The following is a 9,721-nucleotide window of genomic DNA, read 5'->3' as shown; positions in this document are numbered from 1 at the left end:
ACAGGGAAGGCAAAAGGGCAAGTATCTGCGAACGCCTCAGTACCGGCCATCGGCCATCGGCCATCGGCCATCGGCGCCAGGCATCTCTGAGGGTCCCCGAGGGCGAGTGGAAATCCGGCCTCATCTTCCCAGACCAGGACCAAGGCTCCCAAACGAGGAGCTCATCGCGGGGGGAGGGTGGGGGCGCCTGCACCCACAGTCGCGCGCACGGGGCACGGGCTTAGAGCGGGGCCTGATGCGGTGGCTGAGACGCGGGCTGCGCTCTCCCCGCCGAGCCGCCCCCCGAGCGTCGGGTCCGGCGAAGGCACAGCCCTCGGCGGCGGTCAGTGGGCAAGCCGCACGCGCCCTCCTCGCCCACTCTGAACTCCGCTCCCAGGGCGCCCGCCCGCCGGGGCACGTCCTCCACCGCCCTCTCCTCGGGAGCCGGGCACGGCCGCCGCGGAAGGCGCTCAGGGCGAGGCGGCTCTTAGGTGACGCGCGGCCGCCCCCGCCCCCGCCCCCGGGAGGCGGGGCTGGGAGCGGGGCCCCAGGGAGCCGGCGGCCGCGGCCCCGCCCCCGCCCCCGTCCCCGCCCCCGCCCCGCCGCGTCCCGGCGGCTCCTGCGCGTGCGAGCGGCGGCCGCGGCGGGCCGGCAGGGGAGGGCGGCGCGCCGGACCCTCGGCAGCCCCGCGGGGCGCACGCCGGACAGGTGAGGGCGGCGCCGGGCTCACCTGGCAGGTGCGCGCGGGAGGGGCGCGGGGGTCGCCGCCGGCCCCCCCCAGGACGGGCGTCTGCTCACCATCGAGGTGAGGACTTTGGGGGACCCTGAGGGTTCAGGATGGGAATTCGGTGAAGCCCCTTCCCGGGAGCCGCGGGTTCAGGGATGCACAAAGGTGTGCGGGAGCCGGGTGTCCTGGAGAGCGCACGGAGGGCTGGCAGCCCGCCCCAGGAATTCTTGGCTCCTTTAGAGACACACCGTTGGTGTCCTCGGGGCGCAGTGCGGTCACCGCCACCGCCACCGCCACCGCCGGGACGTCCTCCGTAGAAGTTAGACCCTCATTTGGAATGTGATGCGCTCCCCTCGTGGAGACCTGGAGGTTCAGCTTGGGTTCCTCGCGCAGACCTGGGCGCAGCGGCACAGGAGCAGAAAGCCTTGGGATGATTGTGTAGGTGACAGAGTGTCTTGCACATTAAAGAAGAAAAACAAAAAACAAAAAAATAAACCCAAAACACCAAAACCCAATACGGGGTGATAGTGGTGGTGAACTTGAAAGGCGATTGCTTCCGCATTTGTCCATTTGTCAAGCAGATGGGGCGCTGATGGCTTTTAGAGATGGTTGGGTTTCCGGAAAGGGGTGAGAATACCTGAAGGAACTTCTGTGCGACGTCTGAGGGTGTCAGCGGTGCAGGCACTTACGTAAGTGTGGACTGGAGGTTACCTTGGCAGGGGCCACTCAGAGTTACCCAACGGCTTCCAGGTGAACCTTGGAACTTTACAAAACCTGCTTCCCAACCCACTGAATGGGCAAACAGGTCTGTGGATTATGATTTACATTAGCGTTCATTTTTCTCTTGGGTCAGCAGCATTTCAATTCAATAAATATTTGTTGTATGCCTTTTGAGGAGGAACCTCTGCGAGAGCCGGATTGGTGTGCTTGTTTGGTAGCACAGGTGTTGATACAAAGGGGGCATTCAGGGCACTCGTTCTCCACACAGGTGGGTGCTCCAAGAGAACAGTGGCACGGCGGCATCTCTTTAATCTAGGGTAAAATGCATTTAAATGCAGGGAGAATGTGTGTCTTTGAAGAGTAGCCTTCATTAGCCTAGTCTGCCATCCAAACTGACTAGGACTACAAAATCATCTTTAAAATAAAGTTATTAGGAATCCATCCTGTACCACCCACTTTATGCTGGGCACTTTATCTTGTTACATAAAATATACAAGATAGATGGCATTCCCCGTGCACAGGTGAAAATCCAGACAGGGAGGAACCCAGCAGTTTGCTCAAGGTAATTAGTAAACCTGAGAGCTAAAGCTGGATATTTCTGAGTGCAAAACCCACGTTTTTTTCACTATTCCATGGTGCCGTGAGACATACAGTGTAAATCTGGCATATTTAATGAAAAATAATTCAAATTTATATTCATAAAGCAATCCATGTCAGTACAAGTGACCGTTATGAATAAAATGAGTATTGCTTTCATTCTGTATGTGTGGCTAAACGATGAACTTGTCTGGGACAAGAAGATGAACAGCTGGTTCCAAATATAAAATTTATTGTCTTTCTTCACTTTTTTTTAAGGACCCAGTTTATCCAAGTGGGATAAATCAGTAAAACTCTCTAAGTACACATTCCTTGTGTGTAACACATTGAAGTAACAGTTAATTTTCATATTGTTCATATCCTTTAACATATTTCAGCTTGATTCCATTTCTTCCAGATGAATAGAAGCCCCTGTTGTTGCCTAGAAAGGACTTTGTGTATGTGTGTGTGAATCTATAATCATGCATGAATGTATATAACACTTATTTTAAAAGATATATCTATTTTTCCTTATATCTATCTCTAGAAGTGTAGGGTACTGCAGTACACTTATTTGGGAAGGAATCCTAATATTCTTAATTTAGCCTTTGAGTGAATGATTCATGACAACTGATTACTTCTTTAGAGTCCTGTAAACTGCAAAAGTGATTTTCAAACTATAATTATCATACTGTGAAGAGTGAGAATGAAAATAGTCCTTAGAATTTTAAATAATATTTCCTGACATGGAGAGCACTTGTTTTCTTAAACCCTTCCTTATAATTGTTAGTAATTATGAATTGAAGGGTTTCATAATTAAATTATTTTAAGATATTGAAAAAAAAAGTGTCTTCTTTGGAGGAAGAGAGGCTTTTTGCCTGTGTTGGGAAGATCAGGTAAGATACATTCTGCGTGGGTTGTGTCTGGCACAATTTTTATCTTCTCTGTCTTCATTTGACAGTGCAATCAACAATACACCTTGAACTCCTCTAAGAGTATTTGAAATCCTGCCTAGAATGTGTTTATAGAAGCCTGCTTGGCTTGGTTAAGATTTTCTGATGAAGGGGCTGAGAGTGGTGACTTAGAGAAATTTTCAGAAAAGCCAAAGGGCCAGCGAATGTGGTATGTGTGAGATGTGAAATGGACAGATCTAGATTTTGTGACACCTGGAAGGCAAATTATTTGGGGATCCTTTTTAAGAAAAAAATAATGCAAAATTAGTGATGAAAGTGAATGCTTATTTAGAATGGAAAAAATAAATGATAATCATTTGCTAGAGGTTTCTTTCACTTTCTGCTGAGATCTTTTTTGGGCAGTTTACCAGAAATGCTTACATAAAAATGCTTCCTGATTGCAACCCTCTCTCCCTGAGAACACTCAGCATCTCCTAGCAGCTTGCGGCACTTGTACGGGCCTCTGCGAGCGAGAGACTGGAAGCTGAAGCTTCATAGCCTTCAAAGAGTAAGAGGACTGGTTGTGATTGGAGGCAAAAAACTCATGGTTCGCTGAGCAGAGTAGAGGCTGGTGGTTGGAGTGGGAGGGATACTCGGCTTATCGGGGACTCAGGACATTTCATATCTAGTGAGCAGTCCTGAGGGGAAGGCCCAGAACTGGCTTCTGGAACCTTTTACTTTGCTTGGCTCTCCAGGGATGCCTTTGGCTATTGGCTCTCCCAGTCGTCATTTGTGGAGGGTTTTCTTTTTCTTTTTCTAAGATTTTATTTATTTATTCATGAGAGGCACAGAAAGAGAGAGAGAGAGAGACACAGGCAGAGGGAAAAGCAGGCTTCTTGCAGGGAGTCTGATGAGGGACTCAATCCCAGGACTACAGGATCACGCCCTGAGCCAAAGGCAGACACCTAATCACCGAGCCACCCAGGCGTCCCCATGGAGGGTTTTCTATGTCCCAGGCACTGACTATGGTGAGGTCCTATTTGCCAGGGAGCTCCTAGCCTCATGGAGCTGATTTTGTGATGGCACAATGGTGTCCTAGGTGCTGGCCTGGAGCCTGGAGAGCTCCTGATTGCTTGGGCTGAGTTTGGAATTATTGATGGAGTAACCAAGATGTAAGAATTCAGGGAGGGCCTTCTAGGCATGTGGAAGGCTCTAGAAAGCAGAGGTTTGGACCCACACACAATCTCCTCCAGGGATGCAGTGAGGCCCCTTAGTCTGTGCTTCTTCCAGACCAGCTGAATCCACACAGCTGGTTTTAACTTGTTAGAAATGCAGGTTCTCAGCCCTCATCCCAGACACTCTGAATCAGAAGCTCTGTGTCTGAAGCAGAGCAGACGGGCATTTTAAGAAGCCCTCCTGCCGATTGCCATGTGTGCTAAAGTTTGAGAACCGCTGCTCTTCATTTTTCAGAGAACCGGTAGGGCCTAGAATCCCCTGTGGCAATGCTAAGAGGGGAGCAGGATTCGTACTAATGCTAATATATTATGACTGTGATATGAGTATCGTGATCACTGATATTTTTTGAGCACTCAGATTATACTCAGATGTTGTGCTAAGCAATAGGCACTCTTGGGGACGCTTGGGTGGCTCACTGGTTGAGTGTCTGCCTTTGGCTCAGGTCCTGATCTTAGGGTCCTGGGATTGAGTCCTGCATCGGGCTCCCTGCAGGGAGCCTGCTTCTCCCTCGGCCTGTATCTCTGCCTCTCTGCCTCTCTGTGTCTCTCGTGAATAAATAAATAAATAAATAAAATCTTAAAAAAAAAAAAAAGGCACTCTTTTAATCACAAATGCAACCCCACAATGCTGGGCTGTTGTCACTTCCATTTAATGTGAGAAAACTGAGGTCCAGAGAGACCAGGGTATTGTTCTAGGGCACGCAACTGGGAAGCCTTTGAGTAAGGATTCTGGCAACTTCCCGCTCTTTCTGCCTGGGCAAATTTTCATCTGCATCCTTGTCATGTGTGGGTTTTGTAGGAGAGGCTGGAAGACGACTTAGAGACCCCAAGAATGGCCCTTTTTGACAGCCACAGTCATTTGCTGACCACTTGGGGTTAACAGGCTTTTCTCTAGGGGCAAATTGCCAGATGAGGAAGGTAGCATGTTGTTATTCTGTTTGAGTGTGGATTTCTAAAGTTTCATAAGCAATGGACATGATTGCATATATGTAATTGAGTAACATAGAAGTTGCCTCCTTCCCTGGCATGATTATAGGGTCACATGGATTTCTCCATGATTGTGGAAGGCAGCTGTGTTTTGTAAAGTGGGTTTCATTTGGGTGTTAGCAGGGGGCCTCCTAAAGGCCAGCTCCCTCTCTGTCCAGGACACAGAGGGCTTGAAGATGATGGTGTGTGTGTCCATGATGTCCTGGAAGGTATCTAGAAGAGCTGAGCTTTGCAGTTTCACAGTTGTGTGTTTTTTTTTTTTTTTAATAATTGTTCTCCACAATTCTACACATTTCACCATGGAATACCTCCATCATTTCAGGAAGCGTGGGAAAGAAAACATGCCTATAGATGTGAGTACACGTGTGAGTGTGTCGAATGATGTTTTGCCTTTGGGTTCTTGAATCTTCACTTCTCCTCTGGAGTTAGATGTTTAGACAAACATTAGTTTGAGTTTAGGGCAGGCAGCAGAATTTAATTCTGAGAGTGCCAGCTATCTTAGCCATGCATTCATTCACGTGGTCATCGGTTGCCTGCCTCGTTGCCCCAAGGGTTAATGTCAGGCACCAGAAGGTATAGTGGTGGCCAGATAGATACGATCCGTACAGACTAGTAAGGAAAAATCTTGTTCTGCAGTGCTATGACTGAATGGAGTCAGACACCCTAATTCCTGTAGTGAGTCAGCAGGGAAAGAGTTATGAAGTTTTCTTAGCTCAGGAGAATGGTTATAGGACTTGGCTTAGGTAATAGGGAAGCAGAGGTGTGTAAGGGTGTGAGAGATTATCTGGGAGATTGCGGAAGTGACAAGGTGGACAGGGATGATAGGAGAGCCAGGCGCATTGGGGCTGAGGTTTGTGCCTTGGGCCCCTAGGTTGGTGCCAGCTCTGCAAGTCAGGACTCGATTGTTTTCAAAGAATATTAATGAGTTTTATGAACATCGTGAGTTTGAAATGTCTGGATGACTCCAAGGTAGAGATCTGGGTGCATTGAATAATGCAGCAGATAGTACAACTGAATAATTCAACGGATTGAGTAATATCAACAACTGAATAATGCTGTCTTCTGAGAGGGTAGAAGCCAGAAGCAGGTCACCAAGGAAATGTGGTGTGGACATTTCTCCTGGCGTCGGTAGGGTAGGTGCAAATTCCAGTTCCTTTGCTGTGAAAGGTGAAGAAGGCTTACTTCCACTCATTCTTGAGAGGGTGGAGATAAGTTCTCTGCTCACTCTGGCCTTGTGTGTGCTTGATTGCTTGAGATCTGGGCCTTGGGAGGAGGGCGGCATTGTGGCATAGCAAACAAGGCTGGCCAGAGCAAGACAGTGATAGGGAGCTTGTTGGAAGTTTGTTTGTGGATTTTGAACCCATATAATTATCATAGGGTGAAATGCTTGTCATCTATCCCTTTAATCAGTTATACACACACACACACACACACACACACACACACATAAATTAACCGGGCCATTCTATAGGTCATACAGATCAGCCAGCACTATTTTGTAGATGCAGCTGATACTAATATTACAAGATTAATTTTCATACAGGATATTAGGTTTCCTTAGGTGCTAAGAGTTGAGCTGAAGGCTTGTTTAAAACACGTGTTATGAAGTGGTTGAAATAAATATGTGTTCTTTTATCCAAAAGCCATTAATGGGGCATGTATTAGGCAGAGTATATGCTAGAGGTTTTGCTGTGAATCAGGCAGATAGTTCCCTGGCCCCGAAGAGCTTACAGCTAAGTTGGAAAGTTGGACAACTTAACTAGTGTCAACAGAAGGTGTGCTGTTTGCTAAGGGTAAGGCACCGGGTGCCTTGGGGAAGCCTCCAGAACTAGGGCTGCCTGCACTGGGCAGGAATGGTCAGCTGGAGTTAGCCAGGGGTGGGCAGAGATCTCTCTGGGAAGGGCCTCAGGCTTGGAACAACGTTTGGAAAGAACACAGAGGTGGTTTTCAGAAGTCGATGGATGGGTGCTTTTGAGGAACTGGAAGTTCATGATCAACTTTGTCTGTTCAGAGGCAGACATCTTTACGAGAGGCCGTGACCTCATCAGGAAACATAGAAAAGAAAGTATTAAACTTGTCTGTGTGCCTGTCACCACGTTCAGAGCTAAGAGGCAACTGAGGTGATGATACAAAAATAATACAAAACCCAAATCAGACCAGAAACAAACAAAAACAAAAGTAATGATTGTGGTGGTATGTAATAATTTGTATTTTGGGGGGTGGTGGGAGGGGGCTACTTTTAGCATTATGAAAGATGTGGGTGTTCAGTTTGCAAACTTCATATATCAGAAAAGGACACTATTTCTAAGCCACAGTAACCAACATCATTACTCCAACCGTCTTGCATAATGTAAAATAATCACTGCATATATAGGCTGCTAGTCTGAAAATGGCCTTAGGGATCAGTTCTACCACCTGTTGCTTCCTCATGAATAAGCTGGGAGCTGAGGTGCTGAGGGCTTGCTTCCCTTCACCTGGTCAGTCTGTCTGGTCAATGTGTCTGTCGCTGTTTGTCTCATAGTGACATGCTTCACTTGAGCAAGAATTCTTGTCGGTAGCTGGAAGAGACCCTATACTGAACTGTCTCCCATCTTTTCAAGTCTTCGTGTCACTCTCCCTTTTTTTTAAGATTTTTTTTTTTTTTTTTAATTTGAGATTGGAAGAGAGAGCGAGTGAGCATGAGCAGAGGGGAGGGACAGAGGGAGAGGGAAAAGCAGACTCGCCGCTGAACAGGGAGCCCCATGTGGGACTTTGATCCCAGGACCCAGAGATGATGACTTGAGACACTCAGGCACCCCTGTGTCACCTAACTTCCTTCTTCGCTGTATGGTTGTCATGCACTTTGTTCCCATATAGTTCAGTGTTTTTGGATATTGTAAGGAATCTTTGGCGGAAATTGCTTTCAGCACTTTAGGCCTGTCTAAACAGGCAGGACTTCTCTGACATTTCTTTCTCTTAAATCTGTTTGAGCTGGTATAGAGACATTTTGCTTTAGCAAGGAATGAGAAAGAGGGTTCTCAGGAAGGTTCCTTTGTTAATATTTGAACCACAAAACAGGACAGGACTGAGAAAGTACATGATAAATTGTTTCTAAACATCATGAACTATTTATGTGATTAAAAAGCAAAGTTTGAACAAGTAGGTGCTGCCCTGGTCATTAGTAACAGATTGGTATTTAGTTTGCTTTGTTAACTACTTTCTTTCCAACTTTCAGCTTTTGTGCCAATTTTATGCCTTTATCACTGTGAGCTCAAGACTGTAAATCAATAATTGATTACTTAGTTTCTGTCTTCATTGCCAATGTGTGCCTTTTCATTGACGATGTTTTTAATTTTGGTAAAAGAAATTTTTTGTTTCCCCTGGTTCATAGGACTTGTGGACTCAGAAGGTGTGTTTTTCATGTGCCAGCTACCTGGCATTGCTGACCTTCTACCAGGTGGGAGCATCTCTTGTTCTTAGGAACTATGCTAGTTAGGAGTCATCCCCGTTTTATAGATGAGAACACTGACACCCAGAGAAGCCATGTAAGTTGTACAGGGTTGCCAAGTTGATTGGAATTTTATTTTTTTTCTTTCCCCTACTATTTCATCCCAAGCCAGGACTATTTTAACCATTCCATTCTGACTTATTTTCTGGTGAAGTTTTTTAACCCCAAAACTAAGGAGTCTCCAAAACTCATGGCAACTAAGATGCCTGATATTTCTCTGCATCATGGATTTGGAAGCTGCTACTCTGTGCATTCTCAGGCTGAATGCGGAGTTGAAACACTTCACCACAGAGGCTGCTTTAAAAGCCACATCGATAAAACCTTGGAATCCTGCTAAACCTTGTTCTGCAGATGGATTTGGCAGGATCTTGATAAATATACCACATTAGACAATTTCCTGATTGTGAATACATGAAGCTAGATGCTCTGAAAAGGTCTCTTTCTCATCTGACCCAAGTGATGCCTTAAATATAATTGATAAATAAATTTGTGTAGCAAAGCAAAGCAGTCACTTAAATGTAGACTCCATGGTTAATTCCTGGTGAGAACAACTCCATGAGAACAACTTCATTGTGTTTTTTTATGTTTTTTTAAATTAATGTCAGCTTTTAAAGATATACAGAGGTTACTCTTTTAAAACCCACGTAAAATTCTTGTGGTGCTGTTGATTGGATCTAGGGACTTTTTAAAAAATTAATCATTTACTTATTTTTTGCTATTCATTCATTTATAACTACTAAGCCCAAATGAGATCTTTTAAGGGTCCATGGTATATAGATAGGGTTGATATTCTGGTTGTTGTGGTCTTGGAGAAGCTAGAGTTACTTCTGATTTCTGAGTTACCTCTTAGAAACCTTTAATCTAGATTGACAGCCTATGTTCTTTTAGAACATGGAAGGAAATTGAGAATACATATTTCAAGCTCTATCATTCCGCTTCCTCTAGGACTGTATTTTACCTTTCTGTTGAAGCTGATGTGGTGGCCATGGGAAGCAGCAGGATATAACCAAAGTGTCCTCATGGATATCCAGCAGGATACACCCAGCACCTGTCCTTATGCCCCACCCAACACAGTCTCATGTGCCTTTTTGTAGAGCACCCATCAGTGTTGTCTGTA

General features: G+C 46.1%; 1 protein-coding gene across 10 annotated transcripts in view; it reads left to right on the top strand.

Annotated features, from left to right (window-relative positions):
• The first annotated feature begins 615 nt into the window (after positions 1 to 615).
• Positions 616 to 9,721, top strand: part of MCTP2 (multiple C2 and transmembrane domain containing 2) — a 245,082-nt gene continuing 235,976 nt past the window's right edge. The window contains exons 1-2 of one of the 10 annotated variants that reach the window (XM_038532737.1): positions 3,398 to 3,463; positions 5,440 to 5,470. The gene's annotated coding sequence lies outside the window, so the exon portion shown is untranslated. Of the gene's footprint in view, positions 785 to 3,359; positions 3,464 to 5,439; positions 5,471 to 6,159; positions 6,251 to 9,721 lie in introns of those variants that run through there. The other 9 variants (XM_038532734.1, XM_038532731.1, XM_038532739.1 and 6 more) reach the window with 9 other exon arrangements.

This window comes from Canis lupus, chromosome 3, assembly GCF_011100685.1.
Source record: "Canis lupus familiaris isolate Mischka breed German Shepherd chromosome 3, alternate assembly UU_Cfam_GSD_1.0, whole genome shotgun sequence".
NCBI lineage: Eukaryota > Metazoa > Chordata > Mammalia > Carnivora > Canidae > Canis > Canis lupus.
This window is presented reverse-complemented; position numbering and strand designations above follow the sequence as displayed.